General features: G+C 41.3%; 1 protein-coding gene across 2 annotated transcripts in view; it reads right to left on the bottom strand.

Annotated features, from left to right (window-relative positions):
- Positions 1–21,309, bottom strand: part of SLC66A2 (solute carrier family 66 member 2) — an 88,244-nt gene that overhangs the window by 2,804 nt on the left and 64,131 nt on the right. The gene's annotated exons all lie outside the window — the stretch shown is intronic.

Below are 21,309 nucleotides of genomic sequence, written 5' to 3'. Positions count from 1 at the left end.
CACCTTTTGGTCAACTTAATATGCATACATGTGAATTCTCTACCAAGAGCCCCCTGGTCATCATAATCCTTGCAAAATGTATATACGATCATTTGTTTAAGGAATTCTGTATCTGTTTTATGAACGGAGGGTCACAGCCAGGCTGGCTGGCAAATGCTGCAAAGACTTGGGGTGAGCTAAATTTCATTAGACAGGAACATATCTTGTTAGTTAAGTCTAGGCTCTAGAGTGCATGTTACAATTTTAATTTACATGTAACCATTTGTTTCCAATACTTTTACTTACTATTTCTCAAATTTCTATTCTTTGTTAAATACATTTATACTTGTTTTCACTATAAACATATCTAAGTGATCTAAGGTGCGACTGGTAAGGGAGACACTTGGGAGGACTCATGGGTTGTAGCAATAGTCATGCTCAACTGCAGGGGACAGCAGAGCCTCTGTAGGCTAAGAAGGGAGCGCTTGTGTTGCCCATGACAGGTGGAGTCAGGGAGCTGACATCCGGCAGGCACAGACAAGGCTTCCTCTTGCTAAAGGCAGGTGATAGCAAGGGGTCTCACAACCCTAGGAAGTATAACAGATGGAAAGAACTGGAACTTTGATATAGGTTTAGCTTTACCAGACCATGACAGCATTGATCTACCTATATGAACAGTTGTCAATACCTGATGCTGCAGCGAAAGGCTACCACCAAGTCCACACAACACGCTTAATCAAATCAAGCGGCGCTCTAAGTAGGGGTGGATAATTGCTTCCTGACCCCCTAAAGCCTACAATTTTGTTATCTTAGTACCTACAGACATGAATGCCAGTGGCCAAGTAGTTATCTAACTCCTTTTAAAAATCACGCTGTGGTATCTGACTTGATGACATCCTATGAAAATAAATTACATAATTTTATGTGCAGCATAATCAGTGTAAGTAATATGGTGAACATCAAACAGACTTCAAATATCTTTTCACTGCAACACTTACGGCCTCCTGTGAGTGTCTCTCTCTCTCTCTCTCTCTCACACACACACACACACACACACACACACACCGACCCACACCCTCTAGTCACTCTAAATAAACACTTATGTGAAGAACTGATTTCTTGTACATCATACAATGCAATGTGTGCTCGAGAGTCAAAAATAAGTAGTCCAACAGTACACACAAAGAAAACAATGAATGTATCTGCAGCGGTTTATAGCAAGGTTAAAAGTCCATCAAGAAGGTTTGCTCCCGTGGTTTATACCTGTGCCAATGCCCAAACTTTAATACCCATCATTCCTCCCTTTTCTACTTTCATTTTGCTGCATCTTTAGCGTTTCCCTGCTTTCCCCTCACCTCCACTGCATTTCTGGTCCTCCCATTCAAGGTTCAGGAGAAAGTATGGGGAACAGAAATAGATTTCAAAACATAAAATACATAAGGTTTTTCTTGTCGTGCCCTCAACACTGACAGTCAAGGATGTGAACAGTCAGTTTCTGAAAGCTGGTTATGGGCTTCCTATATTATAACTGGAGAGCTTTTTAAAAGGGCAGATAAGCAATACTAAATAAAAGCTTTGCAGTTCACAGTTACATTATCATAAATATTATGCAGCCCATAGATGAAATGTCAGAATTATGACTGATTGAGTTTTGCCAGACTTGATTGTAATTCATCAAACGTAACTGTGCACACACCATAGAAAAGGAATAGGGCCCAATGTTCATTTCCTAAACATTCAAAGGGGAGGAGGGGAAATCAAGATAGATCAATTTGTATTTTGGATACAAATATATCACCCTAATATGGGCTAAATCTTGCATTCCATACTCTAGTCCTTACTGTAACAGGGGCCAAGGGAGTCAGACGATACTGACCCATCACATAACAGGAGTATAAACCTTTTGCAACATTTATACCCCATGTTAGGTGACTGGGATCATAAAGTAAAGATCAGTAACAATCTACATATTATGAAGCTACCAAGGGATTTCATGTGTGAAGCTGCAAGCTGGACATACGATTCAATAAATAATCATATATGACTAGTTCAGTCTCAAATTGTATACAAACAACAAGAAGAAATAGATACGGTAAGCCTAGTTCAGTCCTCCTCGTTCAGGGAAAGAAAGCACAGTCCTTCGGTGTAACAAACACCACCAGTCACGGGAATGAGCCAAGCTACAGAACATTTTTTAGATAGTTAGACAGGCAGATTTTTTTAAAACAGAAACAAATCTGAACAGCTTGAATACATAAGACAGGAGTGCAATAAATTAGGATAGTTCATTTGCAGGCAGCTGAAATGACTCATGATGATACTAAGCCATGGATGTTTGCTATGCTGATTTAATTGTGAATCTGTCGTTTTACAATTTTGTTTGTCTGTTCAATAAAAACCATCCTATGCTAAACAAGTGTGTGTCTGGCCTGCCGTGTCTGGCAAAATGATATGTTAATTGTTTGGATAAATCCAATTAAAAGATGCCCCATAGATTTTAAGTAGGAGTCTAACATCCGAAGGACAAAACCTGGGACCTCTTTTTTTGTTTTTTCTTGCTGAATATCTGGCAAAGTCAAAGTCAGAACAGGGGTCTATTTAAAAATATCCCAGATCGTTGCTACCCAAGAGAGTGGGGTGTTTTCAGGGGAAACATATATCATCAGCAGTCTATAAACCATGAGGGAGTTTAGTCTCCTGGCGAGAGAGCTATAGCCAAAGGCGAAAAACTTTTGGATAAATACAATGTAGCGCTTTATGAGCAAAGCGCATGCTGCAATGGCAGTGCAGATCTAACCGTCACGTGAGCCATGATGTACAGACAAACCAGACTCTGAACTTTCATTAGGAAATATTTTATGATCTTGTTGTTGGCAATGCTGGTTTACAAATTTGGTGTGTGATCCTGCATTCCTTGCACATTTAGGAGTCCCAGTGACTTCAATGGGAATTTCAGATGCTCAAGGAAAGTAGGATTGTGCCTGTGATGTTTTCCAGGTCACACTCCAACACTCAGTGTTCAGAAGAACACCAAGTTATTCAGTTGCATATATACAAGAAGATTGACATGAAATGAATATAGCTTAAAAGTTAACAATGTCAGACATCAAAAAATGTACATTAGTTGGGGCATAACACCAGGAGAAAATCTGCAAATTAATCCTGGGTTTCTGGTTTAACAAAAACTGCTGTGAAAAAAATTATTAAAAGAAAGCAAGCAAATAATTGCGACAAACCTAATTTCACAAATGCATCTAGGCCAGTGGTTCTCAAACTTTTGTACTGGTGACCCCTTTCATGTAGCAAGCCTCTGAGTGTGACCCCCTCCCCCAAATTAAAAACACTTTTTTATATATTTAACACCATTATAAATGCTGGAGGCAAAGCGGGGTTTGGGGTGGGTCCCGAACCCCCTGATCTAGGCCATAGGGCCAAGGAAATAACCAGGCCACCCTGCACACATTAGTGACCATATAAGTTCTCCCTACTCTCACACCCCTATATTTACAATATTACAGATGTGCTGGTAGCACCACTTATTGTTAAAGTTGCTTAATTCTTTCCACTTTAGCACCACCCCTGTTCTCAGTAGATTGTGACTTTACCAAACTGTAACCATCTGGGGGGCAATTTTCCATGCAGGGTGTCTGCCTCAGGTTGAATGTTTTTTGGAAAATTTCAGCTACAACAGTTTAGCCATTTCTGAGAACAAGGTTAGATGCAAATACATTATTTTGCCCAGTTGGCTGGGTGGGTGGGTGGGTGGAAGACATAGGTCATATGAGGAGCTAGGGGCAGGGGAAGGGACACTGGGACTAGCTGGCAAGGAGATTGGGAGTAGGAACCAATGTGGGGGGAGATGGAAGGGAACAGAAGGAGGAAGGAAAATCTGACAAGGAGCTGAGGTGTGGCTGGTCAGAGAGACTGAGACAAGGGACCAGGGAGGGGAAGACTGAGATTGGATGAGGAGTTTGAGGAGGGAGACTAGAACTGGGAGTCAATGAGATGTGGGGAGAGAACACACAGATCAGATGAGGAGCCAGAGGGGACTAGGAGTTGGGAGGGGAGCGTCTGGAAGCGGGGGGGAAGGAGGAGACTGGGACTCAGTACATCCAGAGGGAGAGATTAAGACTAGCTGCGCAAGGAAACTAGGACTGGAATGAGAAGCCTGAGGAGTGGAGACCGAGACCATGGGACTGGATAGGCAAGGAGCCAGGATGAGAAAGAGAGAGGATGAGGATAGGGACAGGTTGGAGGGGATGGGGAAGAAGTAGCCATGCTTGTAGGGAATGGGCAGAAGAGTCTGTGACTGCTAGAGCACACTCTGGAAAGTAACCCAAGATCCCTTAGTGTCTCAATTACTCTGCTTTCAGCAAATATCTGTGAAAAAAGTGTCTCTCTCATCCCCCTTTAGTACCGGTCCACGTGGAGGACAACAACCTACTGCTGCTATCAGTTACACTGTTAGCTCAAGTGGAAGAGATCCATGCAATGGATCGAAGGGTTCCAATCATGCTGATGACCCATGTGGGTGTCAATATGATGCCACATGGAGTTACTGTTTTCCACAGGAAAAAACAGCATGTGTTCATGTCAGTAAAGACTGTATCATAATGCATAGGCACAAGGGGGCCGAATTAAGGTTGAACAGTTAAAAGTTAGGAAAGGCCAGAATGCAGGTTGAGTGCTTGACTTTGAAACCTCAATCATGTTCTTTTAACACAGCTGTGCGGGGGTAATTATTCTACTTGCTGCACACAGTGCTTCCATTCAGAGTAATGGGAGTTTCTGTGTGCATCGAGAGGAATCAAAACTTTGCATCCTCATGTACTTCGGCATATTCAGTCATTTCAGGATTTCACCTGGGATCAGAACAGGAAGCGTTAGGATGTACATTCTGAACTTTGCCCACTAGCCTGCTGAAGCGGAGGGGAATTCTAATGGCTGCCCAGCTATTTTTTACATTTATTCTTATTGCTGAGAAGGAGAAATCTTGGATAGATTGCTTCCTGTCTGCCTGGAAGGAAGAAAGGAGCAGAGTGTCTTGTCAGATAGGGAGGCTTTCACTGAACAATTTTATTTATTTTTGGGTGCTTGTCTGAGTGGTTATTCTTCAGACCTTTTCCATTCAGGGAAGAAGAAGAAGATGCTAAGTGCCACAAACCAGTCCTTTCTTGCAAGAATACCTGAGGCACATACAAACGAGCAAGAAGTATGCCAAGGAGACCACCTGCAAGAACCAAGGAGGTTTACACACAAGCTGCAAAAGCTCACTTCCAACGTTCACAGAAGCCATATTTCAAACTTAAAGTTCTGATGCTTGAGTTTTTCCAAAACTAAGCAACCCAACCATTAACAAAGCTGCACTCTGTGGCATCCACAACAAAATAACATTCAGCTTTAAATCTTCTCCTATCGTTACTATCAGGGCCGGCTCCAGGCACCAGCCCAGCAAGCAGGTGCTTGGGGCGGCACGTCAGGCTGTTCGGCGGCGGGTCCCTCTCGGAGGGAAGCACCTGCGGCCGAATTCCTGCTGAAGAAGAAAGCGGCGTGGTAGAGCTGCTCAGATTGCCGCCGATCGCAATTGTGATCGCGGCTTTTTTCCCCCCCGCTGCTTGGGGCGGCAAAAACCCTGGAGCCGGTCCTGGTTACTATAACGTTTGAAAGCTGGACTGGAGAAGTTTAAACTGCAGGGCAGGCCCTGATCTGCACAACCAGCAGAGAAACAGTCAATTAGAAAAGTGTTATGACCATACTGCTCCAAGACAAATAAAACTGTCATGTTAGTTAGGGGTAGGAGGGAGAAAGAGACAGAAAAAGAGGAGTGAGCCATGCCACAGCATGATTGGTTAACTAGAAAGAGATAAATGGCAACATTTCTGCAACAATAGATATGCCCAGTGAAGAGAAGGAGGCAAGAGTTGCTCTGAAATAGATGGTGTTGCCAGAGGCTGAAGCCGACTTGCAACAAAAATAGCACTTTCCACCAATGTAAATCACTACTGCGGTATCCAGTGACGACAAACCTCCCAAAACAAGTGGCTTTCTTACAAGTGATCTTGTTACAGGGAATTGCTAAATTAATAACAGTCAGTTAACGTCAAGTCTCCATAAAATTTGAATTGACCATAAATGAGGGAATCTGTTGGGAATTTTTCTGTTGTGATTTACTCTTAAAAACATGAAAGGATAACTACTTCTTATGCTATTGAAATAATTCTCAGAAGAACATCATGTGCTTTTATCACTTGATAGACAATCTCTCTTTCCACAGGCACTGCCAAGTACTAATTTTTAATATGCTAACATAAAAGAAATCCCTGAGACACCGCAGTTCTGCACCAGTGATGGCATATTTCATATAGATTGTTGTACAACTTACTTTGCTAAAAAATAGTATTCCTTGGGAAAATGCACCAAGCAACAGCTTTTATTTTTAGTTTGTTGTAGTATTGTGTGTGCTAAAACTGCAATTTGAAGTTACATGAATTACAGAAACTAGAGTTGGAAAATATCTATTGGCTCACCTTGTCTATACCCAGCCAATAAAGGATTGTTTTGTAGAAAGCTTTTTCCAGACCCCTTAATAGTTTTAAGTATCCTAAAGGGAAACCTTTCCACTGCTTCACTTGGGAGGCTATTCCACAGTCTCACCCAGTAGTTCTCAACCTATTTACCATTCTGGGCTGCGGCTCTCTATGTGTTATGTGGGCCACATCCAAACAATATATATATTACCTGTATGGCCCTGAGGATGTCACATGGGCCTCAGCTGTGTGCTGATTGGGCTGCAAGCAGCCCACGGGTTGAGAACCACTCACTATTTGGAAATTTTCTCCCATATTTGGGCTCAGAACTCCTTATTCAGGCATCACTCCCACAGAACTTATTCTTCGCCCTTTCTTCACTCCATCTATCCATAGCCTGACTGCATGTTCTTGCAGGATTCTCCCTTTCTAGTACACCCATTCTGCTTTTACCCTCAATTCTAGAAGCATTCTCTTGTTCTTTACACCTTTCTTCCTCTGCCTACCAAAAGAAACAAGAACTTCTAAATAAAGTTAAGGCACAAAACCCTGTTCCTTCTCTCTGCCCCCAAATCATTAGCCTTAAAATGTGATGCAATAGTACATCAAACTAGCTGTCACTTACAAAGCAGCACATAGGCAGAATCACAGTCTGCAGAACTTTGGGTGGTACTTGGCGCAAACCTACACAAAGGGAAAGATCTAAGAGTCCTTGTTTTTATTTGTTCCATGGATTTTCTCATATCAATGTTAACACTCTGCATATGTAGGTAATTTAACACACAAAACCAAAAATATCCTACAGCTGGAGGATGTGAAGAGGATCAGACATTAGACAATGACTTCCGTTGTGAAATTCCACAGTGACTTGACCACACATGCCAGCACACTTCAATAAAAATAGCAGCTACGTTTTGCCGGACTGTAATTACATCTGTGGTATAGTTATGAGCGTAGTGCTAATTTTATTCAGTGGCCAGCCAAGGGACCCAGAGTCCTAAAGTTTATTTCCAATAACTGGAAGATGGATACAATTTATCCAACTTTATCCACTTAAAAAGTTATTCGTTGCTCTCTCAAACCAGTGGAAACTATTTAAATCAACAAAATTTCTGTGACTTTCAACTTTCTCATCAACTTTTGTGAGAATTAGGCTATGTCTACACTAGCACTTTTGTTGGTCAGAGGTGTGACTGACATAAGTTTCACCAACAAAAGCGCCGGTATGGATAGCACAATGTCGGCAGGAGAGCGTCTCCCTCTGACCTAGCTACCGCCGCTTGTTGAGGGTGGTTTAATTATCTGCCGATCGTGTAGAGAAGCTACATGGGAGACCTTACAACAGCACAGCTGCAGTAGTACAGCTGTGCCGCTATAAGGTCTGTACTGTAGACATAGCCTTAGACTAGCGCCTTCCCTCTGATAGTCTCAAAGTGCTTTACAACCGTTAACAAAAACCTCTTTGAAGTTGGCAAATAGTAGGTCAGGTGAACACAGGAAAACCTTTGATTGTAGACTAAACTCATACCAACAAAAAAAAGCGATATTGTCCATATAGCTTATACCAGTTCAGCAAGCAAAATAATACTGGCAAAAACACATTGAGGCTGGTATAACCATGTCTACTCTAGGTCTTTGCAGGTACAGAAATAATCAGGCCTGGGGTACCCTACAAAGTTTTGTTGGCAAAATTTGCTTTTTGTTAACACAGATTTGCATGTGTCCACACCCAAATCTAATTCCTGTCTGCAAAACCCAGACTTTCTGTTACCAAAATAAAACCTCCCCGAACAACAGAAGTCCTCTGATGACATACTCCCACTGGCAAAATGCCAGTGTGAATACTGCATTAGTCTCATCTTACATATAGAGAAATTGAGGCTCTGGAGGTTAAGTGACTAGCCCAACGTCATGCAGAAAGTCTGTGGTTAGGCACAGACTAAAACCCCAGATTTTCTGAGTGAGTCCTGTACTGTGATCACAGGATCACCCTAGGATCAGTTACAGAACCAGTTCGCAAATCTTGAACAAATAGGAAACATTTTAAGATCAATAGTTAGCAAAAGTTGTGCTATGTAATTAATAGCTTATATTTGCACATTTAAGGTGAAATCCCGACTCTACTGGTGTCACTGGAAGCTTTGCCATCAACTTCAATATGGCCAGGATTTCACTCTTAGGGAAGAGTTCTTTTGAAAACTAACTCCCTATATAAAATCATATAATTCATAAGCAATGAATTAAATTTGCAAATTTCCTTCTCCTCTTCCAGAAAGAATGGTCTTGTGGTTAAGGCACAGCATGGATTTTGGCAATGCTGCATTCAAACCCTGTCTCTGCCACACAGATTCCCCATGTGACTTTGAGAAAGTCATTTAATAGCTCAGTGCCTCAGTTCCACATCTGTAAAAAAGGATACTATTTCTCCTTATGACAGGGGCACTAGGAGGATAACATCAGTAATATTTGCTAGCTGCACAGATTCTTCAGGAATAGGGGCCATAAAAAGTCAATCAGTGAATAAATTTCAGCACTGCCCATGTTTTGAAAAATATTTTCTAACCATCTTTTTCAGCTGCTAACTGTTGCAATCTGTTTACATTAGCATATTTGGAGCAAGAAGCAGCTTTCACAGTTGGTTCCAACATCCTCACTTTGGAAAATGTTCAGCTCATATTTTCAGGCTCTGAAAAGCAACTCATCTATATCAGGTCTCCTTACAGAAATGTCAAGTGTACACACTAGTAGCATTTCTGCCAGAGAGACTGACCCGTCTTTAACACAGAAACAAAGGCAGAAGACCATGAAATCTGAATGCTATGCTATTTTTAAAAGTGCAAGAAAAAATATACATGAATAGAGCATTTATCCCCAACTTTTTAAAAAAGTGTCAGTACTGATGCACGACCATCAAGAGCCATATTTCCAAAGGCAAGTGTCTAAATTTTGCCATCTGGAAGTCAAGTTTGCACACACCAATACAGGCTATTTGTATGAGGACATATCTAGAGCATTTTTGCAGGCCCAGCAGTGTATATTGTGCACAACCAGTTGAGAAATCTAAGTTTGATACTCCACGCCTAGGTGCCGAGCCTCTAGAGTACCTTATGTCATTTAGTAGCAATTTGTCTGACACTGGAGTGGCACTGACAATTTCCAGAGGGAGCCATATGTCCAGCCCTTGACAGAAGAACATTTAACAGGAACTTGAGGGAGGAGAAAGATCAAGAGCTTATTTTGGAACTTCAGAGTTAAGCTGAAACTAGATCCGTGAGTAATGGATAGCATAGTGTGTGGGTTTGGAATAGAGTGACCAGACAGCAAATGTGAAAAATCGGGACAGGGGGTGGGGGGGTAATAGGAGCCTATATAAGAAAAAAGACCCCAAAATCGGGACTGTCCCTATAAAATCGGGACATCTGGTCACCCTAGTTTGGAGGATCCAGCTATTTGAAAACCCCTGCAATTCTTAGGAACAACAGGGTTTATTGAGAAAGATGTTCCGGAACGAATGCTGCATTCTGCTTGTTCAGCAAAAAAATTCCGAGAGATGCACTCCAAGGAAGTTGTGTCAGATGTTTATTTTATATTTCTTTTATCCAGCCACAAAACACAAAAACAGAAAAAAAAAAAAGAAAAAGAAAATTATGAAAAAGGAGTTAAGCCAATACATTACAGCTACTCAGATACACACATACTTTCCCATGATTTTCAAGTGAGTGTCTTTATTAATTATTATTACTACTCCTACCACCACCACCTACGGTGGGCTGTTGCAAGGGGGTTCAGCACTATTTGATAGGTACTAATTCAAGGTAAAATTTTCCTCTGAAAAAATGCAGATTCAGGTTTGTGAATTCATGATGAATTTGCTGAATTGTTTTGGTCAAAAAACCTAAAAAAATCCTCCCTCCTTCAAAGAAATCAAAATATTTTATTTCAACATTTACTTCAATTTTACATTTTTTTTTCCATTTAAAAAAATAAAGCTCAAAAACAAAATGAAACATTTTGTTCAGGATGAACAAAACGCTTTGTTCCACCATAACTAAATAAATAATAAACCAACTAAAGACTTTTCGGTTTGCCAAAAGTTTTTCTTGATTTGTCAGTACAGCCAGTAAACTGAAAAATCAATTATTCACACAGCTCTGTGGTGTACACATAAAAACACAGATTGGGTAACGAGTCTACAGTGGACTGTTCACATAACAAAATGTCCCAGATTGAATTAGTTTTGCTCATACAGTATATAGAACACTCCTACATAATATTAATTTTTAAATATCTTACTTTTTTACCACGTGCTCTTAAGTGATTGCCCCATTGTATAAAAGACAGGTGTTACAGTCTGTGGAGGTGAAGGATCTTTGACGCAGTATGTTGCAAATGCTCCTTTGGGAGCTGTAATAATAGATACTATTTTGTAGAACAACTTGAAATCATTGATTGAAAGTTGCTGTACAAGTGTAACCAATGAGCCTCAACACCCCAGTGAAATAGATCAACATTATACCCATTTCACAAGGAGGTAAACTAAGGCACAGAGTGGCTATTTATCCAAGGGCCACACAGAGAGTCAGTGGCAGCTCCAGGAACAGAATTCTTTCCTGTGAGTTGCTTCCTGACTTTAGTGATTAGAGCGTAAATGGCTGTGACTTGTCCAGACAGCCTCCGGCGCACTCCCCACTGAAGTGCACTGCAGAGAGGTACATTTTCAACTATTAATAATTTGGCCACTTTTTATGGGGATAAATAATGCAAAAGAAACACCCAAATCCAATAACATTCTAATGATTTGAGTCTGCAACCCTGTCTAACTGGAAGCATAAGGCATTTAAAAATTTTAATAAAAAAGAAAGTAACCTGCTCTTGAGCCCAAGCTTTGTCTCCCCAGGCTCAAACACATTATTACACAGATTTTTAACAATTCCCCTTCCCCCCATAAAAAAACAGGGAATTATAGTAGGAAATTTTGTTAGGCCCATCAGCCAATTTAAGTGAAGTCATTTTAATACATGTGTGCCTTCATTTTATTATGATAACCCAATGAACAGTCGGCCCATGTTTTAATATTGTAATGATTTAAAGCTGCAATTGCTGCTGAGGTCAACATATACAAAGTACAGCTGGATCTCTAGGTCTAGCTTTAATATTTCCTATGCTGTCTTGGACTAGTGGTCTTAAGTAGCTCCATAAAAAAGCTGGTCTCTCATGGAGCACAATCTAAGAATATCATTATAGTCATTTACTTTTCATGCATCAATCACATCCTTCAGCTAAATGTTTTTGTACATTTTAAGAAAACATTTGGGAAATACAATTCCCAAACACAACTGTGTGTAGAATAGGAGCGAACACACAGGGGCCAAGTTTAAGACTCCTTTCCAATCACCTAACAATCTGGAAATAAGATTAGATTTTTACCTGAAATGAGATTCACCTGCTCCTTGAAACCTTTGTGATTACATGGCAATAATAAATACAACTGCACTTACCACTTACCAAAAAACACTTGCAAACTGGCAGTAAAGAGGACATAAACCAGGACAGAGGAAAGATCTTTATGCAAAACAGATTTCAAGTGTTTAAAAATGGAACTCAGTACCTTAAAAAAAAAAAAAAAAAAACCAATCTGTAGCAGCAGCAACAAACAGCAAGTTTATACCCTTTCCTGTGGTAAAACCCAAAGCTCCCAATTTTAAATTGAAATTAGAAGATATTGTTTTGTCACAAGATACCAAGCCAGGGAATGATCAGTAAGCAAATTATTGTTATTGAATATTCATTTGCATTATAGTAGCACCCAAACGGCCCAATCAGTGCTGGGCTCTCCACAAAATCAGAAAAAGGAGTCCCTGTTGCGGATATAACAACAAAAAGATTGGGGGGGGAAAAATCAAACTATCAAAGCAAAATACTAATAACTTCTCCATGTAGTAACCAATATGTATCTGAAGGTTCAGCATTAGCAGCCATAGTAACTGGAGATAGATAAGACCTGCTAGGCTGTAGAACATCCTCCTACTAATAATGCATGGTTGCTCCCTACAATCTATTTTTAGGGGCTTATCCAGTCTAGGATAAAAGCGTCGGAAGGGATGGGGCTTCCACCACTACCCTTAAAAGACTACTCCACAATGTAGCAGATCTATGTCAGGAAGTATTTTTTTGACAATTAGCTTATATTCCCCTTTACTTAAACAATGTATTTCATTCCTTACTCCAAGTTATAACCCCTAGCACCATGCTAAAACAATTCCTCTCCATCCCTGCCTTTCACATCCTTCAGATATCTGTAGACTTATGCTACCCCCTCTCCCAAGCTGTCACTGAGCTAAGCATTTTTTTTTTCACCTTTCATCAGTAAGTCAGTCCCTCCAGCGCCTTCATCGTTTTTGTTGCTCTTTCCTGAATTCCTTTACAGTTTATCTACAACTTTCTGGTAATGAGGAGCCAGAACTGACTGAAGTATTCTATCTGCAGTCTTACTCACACAAGTAGTTGCATTGACCATTGGCAGAACAAGCAAGGTTTGTAAAATGTGCATTGGTATTTGTAGGCTCATAAAGCCACCCTTGTTTCAAAATTCCAGAGTTTCTTAAGTACTGGGGGAAGAAGGAACTCTTTAAAAGCCAAACCGTTTTTTACTAGCCTCCATTATAAGCCCAGTTTTGACCAACTCCTCCTATAACTTAGCTAAACCACACAAAAGTTGTTATGTGACCTACCAGCTGGGAACATTTTGACCAAATCTAACATGCATCGGGCATGGCATATTTATGATGTGTGTGTGACAAGAATAAGAGGCCTTTACTTTTCCAAAAATCTCAAGCCATTTTTGGGGAAAAGCACCTCTCAGAAGAGAGTTTTGGGCTAGAAACTCAAAGTTTGGTTTTATTTATCTGTGTTCTATAGAAGCCTTTGAATATTTGGGGAAGGTTGGCTGCTTAAGAAAGACGTTATTTGCTATGGATTTCTGAACCAAACCCCCAAACCTTTCTTAAGGTTCTCACTGAAGGCAGGGAGAAGTGGAGATATCCCAGGTATGGAAAGGGCTGCAGTATAAGAGACAGTTTTGTCAACTAGTGGTGTGCTGAAAGTTGGCAGGGAGTTTGTCTATACTACGGAAACTATGCCGGCATAGCCCCATACTAGAGATGCAGCCTATACCCCCAGTGTAGACACAGCTCTGTTCGCATAGCTATGTAGGAGTAGGATTTTATATTTGTATTAAAGGTTATTATAACCATCCATTATTATAATGTAGTATGTATTAATGTATGATTTGATTTCATCCTGCCAGCCACCCTTTTTGAATAGCAGAAAGGAATGACCCTCTGGGACACTGGTAGAAATGCATCTGACAGACTGCCAGTGTCTGTACTGATGTTAAGGCAGGGACAGACCAGAACAATCCTTATAACTGATTATGGTCACCCTTTTGTTTTAGGATACGTTATAATGTCTACTATGGTTTCCTATATGTATTACAAATTAGGCACGCTAGTTAAATATACATTTCTTTGTTTGAGGTTTAGTAAGTAAGAGACAGGATCTTGTATTGTGTCCTATGTTAAGGAGATTAGAGGAACGCTGAAGGCCTGGGCCCCAATGCGAATTGTTTTGATTATAAGATTTAGGAAGGCTTAATTTACGTCTTTTGCTCTCAAAGGTCTCTGTAAAAGACTGTTTGTGTGAATGAGGAATGTATGCATCAGGAAAAGATAAGGTGTGAAGGCCATTGTTATAGCCAGATGGTCAAGGAAGCAGTGAAGAGACTTAACGACACCAGAGAACCATCAATGCGCATCCATAATGAAGGAAGGGCAGATTGACGACCCTGAGGTAAGGCTGGCACCCCTAAAGACAATTGATTTAAATCGAAACAAGGACAGGATGACCCTCTCAGAGGCGTATTGGAATGTTTACATCAAAAGATACCACCAATTAAGGAGTAACAGGTCATCTGAAGAAGTGAGGTTCTTACCCAAGAAAGCTTATGCTCCCAATACTTCTGTTAGTCTTAAAGGTGCCACAGGACCCTCTGTTGCTTTTTACAGATTCAGACTAACACAGCTACCCCTCTGATACAGGTCATAAACTGACACAGCAAAATCCATAGACTTCAACAGAGAAAAAAAGACTATAAGAACAGGGTGCTTTGCCATGGGACTTTGGGTTCGTCTTGCCACACTCCAGGAGCATCGGATCGCGACCGACAGAGCCCGGCTCCCCTCTGTGACCAATCTGGTTGGCCACTAGATTGATCCAGACTCTGGACTGGTAACTATAAACATTAACTGGCAGGAGAGAGAGTGTGTGTAGCTTATGCTAACTGCTGTATGCTCAATAAATGCAGCGTTTTTGCCTTCTCCCCTATAAAAGATCCCATGTGCTTTGTATAGCATAACAGCTACGCTGGTCAGTGTTGTGGTTTCCTATACCCCTGACCAACGTAGCTATGCTGATGTAACTTTTCAGCGCAGACCAGGCCTCAGTGTGGCGAGAAAAGAGACTGCAGCTCAGGTTGCTAGTAGAGGTGGCAGCATGAGAAGAGGGCGGTTTCCCATTTTCACGCTGGTTTTCTCTGGAGTCCTCTGTGGCCTCGTTGTAGAGCACTGAGAATGTAATGGGAGGGAGGGGGGCAGGGGCAGCAGCATGCAGACATAGAGAAGAGCAATGCAGTGACCCCAGCATGGAAGTAGGTGGGCCCAGGGCCAATCAGAGGGGGGGCCAGGAGGGCCATTTGGTCTGGGCCTCAAGCTCAAAGGGGGCCTCAAATTTAGACATTTGTTCATTTTTTGGCATTTGATAAGTTTCGCAATTTGTTTTTATGCGCATCCCTATCGGACCAAAATGTGACACACTCTCAGCTTAGAGCTGCAAATTTAAGCCAATAAAAGATGTGATTTGGTAAAAAACAATTTTTTTTGTTAACTGATATAGACTGTCATATTCAAGAGAGTTTAAAATGTTCATAAATATTAATAAAAATATATTGGTTCTGACGGCACAAGATTAGACCATGTGTCATCATTTTTTATTTTTATTATGGCTAGGGGCCTCAAAAGCTGGAAGTGGCCTGGGCCTCTCTAGACCTCTGAGAGGGCCTAGGTGGGCCACAGTTTAGGTATTAAGTTAGGCTGCGGCCAGGGCCGGCTCCAGGCACCAAGCAACCAAGCTGGTGCTTGGGGCAGCACCTGGAGGGGGGCGGCGTGGCGCTCCGGCCGCCGGGGAGAGCGGGGCCACAGCTGGGCTCGCCGCCCTGCCCCCGGCGCTCTGGCCGCCCTCCCCCCCCCGCGCCCTCCCCCCGGCCACCGGGGGGAGAGCGGTGAGCCCCTGCTGGGGCTCGCGGCCCTGCGCTCTGGCCGCCGATGGGAGAGCTGAGCCCCAGCCGGGGCTCGCCGCCCTGCCCCCTGCGCTCTGGCCGCCGAGGGGAGAGCCGAGCCCCAGCCGGGGCTCGCTGCCCCGTCGCCGCCCTGCCCCCGGCGCCCCCGCCGCCGCCCTCCGCCCTCTCCCCGGGGCTCCGGCCGCCCCCCCCTGGGGCGGCAAAAAAGCCAGAGCCGGCCCTGGCTGCGGCAGGAAGTTGTAAACTGAGCAGAGCAAGTGGCAGACAAACCACAGATTTTGTTGAAATAGGGGGGAAACATTTGCTCCTTGAAATCAGATTCAGACAGTTTTCTACCAACATCTCTTTAGGGCATACTCTGTGCTCATTTTGCATGCACGGAAAATACTGTAGAGCATGCCCTTTCTGTCAGCCCAATCAGTTTGAATGTGCTGGATATTATTCCTGCTAAAGTGACTCTTTCAGTGGGGCGGGGAGGAACCCAAGCCTACCATATTCAAAGGGTCACTCCCCCTCCACCCTTCCCATTGGTATTAGAACCACAAAGGGTGGCAGGAAGTCACAAATTCAAGCTTCGTCACAGCACTGAAATTTGGTCTAGGAAATAAACATCTTAAAACAAAGTTAAAAATCCTTTTATGTTAATGGTTTTTCCCCCCATGTCTCCCACAGCTCACCATTTGCTACTATATTTTTTGAAGCCACAGTAAGTTCTATTAAAAGTTTCTCAATGACTGTTGCACCAAACCACTGTTTAACAGTGGGAGATAAATAGTGTACAAAACCTTTATACTGGAGGATCTCCAAGCATTTCACCAACATTTAATTAAGGTATTATTTCCAGTTTGCAGATGGGGAAAATATATAAGGTACAGGGAGACACTAAGTCACCTGACTAAAGTCACAGATGGGGTCAATTGAATAGCTGCAATTAGAACCCAGGAATTTCTGTTTCCCAGTCTTGGCGTTCAGAACACTATACCATATCTTCCTCACCAACAACGTAAAGGCCATAAACCATGGGATGGGAAGGTACTGCAAGTAAGGGAAATAAAAAAAATAAAATAAAAAAAAACCCTAAAACACTACTACTGCCAGATGTATGGAGGCATGAGATGGAAGAAGGACTTTTTTTTAAAGACATCTATGATTTGGTTGACATTATGGAGCTAGAGTGGGATAATATACATGACTAGACTGTCAACAGAAGTACTTTGAATGAGCAACGAAAGCAATCAACAGATGAAATAGGAGAAGTTCAAAATGCTTAATAGCTATTTTACAATCAGTGTTCACTGAAAAGGACAACTGTAGCCCAGATAATTGGTGCCATAATACCTAACAAGGAAAGGAAAAGGTCACTAGGCAAAATGATGAAGGTACACGTTGAAGAATGCCAGGTTACCATTCACATAGCTGAAATATCAGAAGCACTGACAATTATTTTTGAAGAATCATGGAGAACGCTGGAAGTCCCAGAAGAATGAAAAACGTTAAATGTTAATTATTTGAAGAAGGGTAAAACACACTGAAGGAAATACAGATGCGTACATTTAACGTTAACACCTAGTAAATTACTAGAACAGTTAAAGCAAGCAATTTGTAGGTACTTTGAGGAAAACAAGGTATTAGCCAACATGCGTTAACTTAGGGGATAAAGGAAAAAGACTGCTGATGTAGTGTATCTTGACTTCAATAATGGATTTGAAGGAATTCCACATAAGACACTTGTTGTAATAGTAGAAGAAGTACATAATAGGTAGTAATAATACTCTGCACTTATACAGCAACTTCCGGTCATGCTCATCGTTGAAACCCTGATATCTCCATTTGATACCGTCTTTTCTCTAGGCCAGCTCCTACCTGTTCTATTGAAAACTGCAGTTCTTTTTCATGCCACTAGTCCATGAACCGTGTTTGTAAATGTTCTTTGGTCCTGAAAGCGTTTGTACTGACTTCAGAGCATTTCTTGTCCTGCCAGGTCAGAAGATTTCAACTCAGTAATCAGAATGATGTGGATTTACATCTTGATTTTTCCACTTCAGCTTTAACTTGTTAGCAGCTGCTGTTTCAAGCATGACTACAGTTAGCGATTAAATTATACCATCACTTGGAAGCTGGGATTCCCATTATATAAAACTAGATTGAAATGGGGAAATTGCCTTTTCTGCATTATAACTGGCAAAGTGTTCAATAAACATTTCTGTTCTGTGTTTGGTAAAAAAGATTATGTTTCATATCATTCAATCATCTGGTGATTGAACACTTTCTATTCCAATCATAACTCAGGAGGATGTTAAACAGCAGTTACTAATGTTAAATATTTTTAAATCAGCAGTCCAGATAACCTGTATCCAAGAACTTTAGAAGAGTTGGAAAGGTGCTCACTGGACTGTTAATGTTGATTTTCAATAACTCTTGGAACACTAAGGATGCTCCAGAAGACTGGAAGAAAGCTAATATCGTGCCAATATTTAAAGAAGGTAAGCGGGATGATCTGGAGTCGTTGGTGGGACTACTCCGTTGCACCTCCTGAGGTGCCAAGCATGGCTCTGCAGGAGCTTCTCGCCTTAGCCCATAAGTTTTGGCTGCCTGCTTGGAGCAGGGTGTCCCATGCCATAAGCTCGGCTTCAGTCTCTACACAGTCAATAAAAATAAACTCAGAATTTGGCAATCTGCCCCTTTAAAATATAAACTGAAAGGCAAGCACTTAGTTTCAGCACTTGAAGGCAAGGCCCTGACCTGGCCCTGGGGTTCTGGGCCAGCAATGAGGAGCTCCTCCTCTGTCCAGTCTCACCCAACACTCCCCTGATAAGAAACAGACAAGCCTTCTTGACTGGCCTGCCGGCTCCCAACTGGTCTGTGCTGGCCTTAATGCCCCACGGCAGTGCTGGGGAGTGGGGTCTGCGCTGCAGGGAGTGGGGTTGGAGCTGAGTAGGGGGTGCCCTCTCCTCACAGTCAGTCCTGGCCCTGATGCTAGGAGGCTGTACAGCCTCTGGGCCTAGAAAATCTTGTTAGTAACCTAGCCTGAGCAGAGAGATGGCTGGACACTGATGCCTCCAGCAAGGGGCAGAGGTGACCTGGTAGACCAAATCACAATTGGGTCTGTTAACCTGACATTGAAACAGGGCAAAATAATGTAACCACTGATATAGGATTTGATTAATAAAGAATTAAAGGAGAGAAAGATAATTAATGCCAAAAAAATAGATCCTGTCAAACTAACTTGGTATCTTTTCTTGATGAGATTACAAGTTTGGTCACTAAAGATAACAGTGTTGATGTAATATACTTAGACTTCTGTAAGACATTTGACTCATGACATTTTGATTAAAAAACCAGAATGATACAAAATGAACATGTCACACATTAACTGGATTAAAAACTGGCTAACTGAATGGTCTCAAAATGCAATTGTAAGCAAGGAATCATCACAATAAAGCATGTTTGTTTTTAATGAGGTCCTGCAGGAATCTGTTCTTGGCCCTATACTTTAAACATTTTTATCAATAATCAGAAAATCATTACTAATAAAGTCTGTAAATGACACAAAGATTAGGAGAGTGATAAATAACGAAGAGGACACGTCACCGATACAGAGCGATCTGGATTGCTTGGTAAGCTGGGCACAAGCAAACAATATGCATTTTAATATGGCCATGCATCAAGTGATACATCTGGGAGCAAAGAAGGCAGGCCATACTTACAGGATGGAGGACTCTATCCTAGGAAGCAGTGACTCTTGCAGAAGACTTAGTGGATAATCAGCTGAACATGAGCTCCTATTACAGCACTGTTTCCAAAAAGGTTAGTGCAATCTTTGGATGTATAAACAGGGGGATTCTCAAATAGGAGGGTAAATTACCCCTGTATTTGGCACTGATGTGACCACTACTGGAATATTGTGTCCAGTTCTGGTGTGCACAATTCAGGAAGGCTGTTGATAAACTGGAGAGGGTCCAGAGAAGAGCCACAAGAATGATTGAAAGTATTGGAAAAACACATGCTTTATAGAGAGATTCAAGGAGCTCAATCTATTTAGCTTAACAAAGAGGTGAAGGGGTGACTTGATCACAATTTATAAAAACATAAATAGGAACAAAAATTTGATAATGAGCTCTTCAATCTAGCAGACAAATGTGTAACAAGATCCAATGGCTGGAAGGTGAAGCTAGACAAATTCAGAGTGGAAATAAGGTGGAAATGTTTAGCACGAAGGGTAACCAACCATTGAAACAATTTACCAACTGTAGTGGTGGATTCTCCATCACTGGAACTATTAAGATCAAGATTGGATATTTTTCAAAGAGATATGTTCTAATTCAAACAGGAGTTAATTCAGAGAAGTCCTATGGCCTTTGTTATACCAGAAATCAGACTAGATCACCACAACAGTCTCTTCTGACCTTATCTATGAAAAATAATGGTTCTATCTCTAGTAATTAATGGTAGCAGCTGCTTAAATCACGATGGTAATCACAAGGCCATTATTTTAAAATGCAGTATGTTGCAAATTGATGGAGCTATAGTAACAAATTCTTTGTATCCTTGGTGAAGTGGAAATCCTGATTTTTTTCAGTGTCATACAGTATTCATTTTACAGCCTGGCTGGTTTGCAAGGGAGAGAACCTTAATGCTATTGCTGGTCTCTTGGAATAGCAAGGTTTTTGAGCACGGAGATAGGAAGACCCTGACTTTAGAACAGCGTAACTAGCAATCTCCGGTTTTTAGACATTCCAAACATTTTAAAAGAAATAATCTTGCCATATTTAAAACAAAAATTCCCATTTAGGCCTCAATCCTGCAGACAATGGGAAATGCTCATTTAATTCCTATTCTTGTGTTTAGTGACAATCAGAAACTGGGGTTAGAAAATGTAAGCCAATATTGCTCTTACCTACTTCCTAAAACTTTAAAACTGCCATCACATTACTGATTTAAGGGTTTTTTTTTCTTTTTACATTTGAATCCTGCAGCACCAATTTTATTGCATTTCTGTGCTTCTGCTGAGCTGTCCAATGAAGATGAAGCCAGCATCACTTTCATTTGAACTAAATTAATTCATCGTTAATCCAGAACTAAGGTACCGTACATATGCACAGTTGTTTTGTTTTACAGAGGGAAGAATTCCTGAAGACATAGCAAAGAGTAATATGCTGGTGTTATTTTCAATATTTTATTTTTAGTCTAAAATTCCCTTTAAAATAAAAAAATAGTGACGTCATTTTCAGATTGTTTCCCTGTCAGCTGTAGTTAGAAATTATCCAGAGAACCAAGTCTATTTCAATTCATTGAAAATTCCTAGCTTCAGGTTTTTCTAATTAGTTTAGATCAGCACAAAAAATAAAAAAACAAAACAAAAAAAAAACCCAATTCAAAGTAGAAGAGCTCAGGCATCAGATTCCCTGTGTGTGCTGCCCAAAATGCATCTGCTCACCATGACTCATCCTG

Source organism: Terrapene carolina, unplaced genomic scaffold, assembly GCF_002925995.2.
Source record: "Terrapene carolina triunguis isolate 2854851 unplaced genomic scaffold, T_m_triunguis-2.0 Scaffold58, whole genome shotgun sequence".
Lineage (NCBI taxonomy): Eukaryota > Metazoa > Chordata > Testudines > Emydidae > Terrapene > Terrapene triunguis.
Note: the sequence above shows the minus strand (reverse complement) of the source record. Positions and strands in the feature narration are given on the sequence as shown.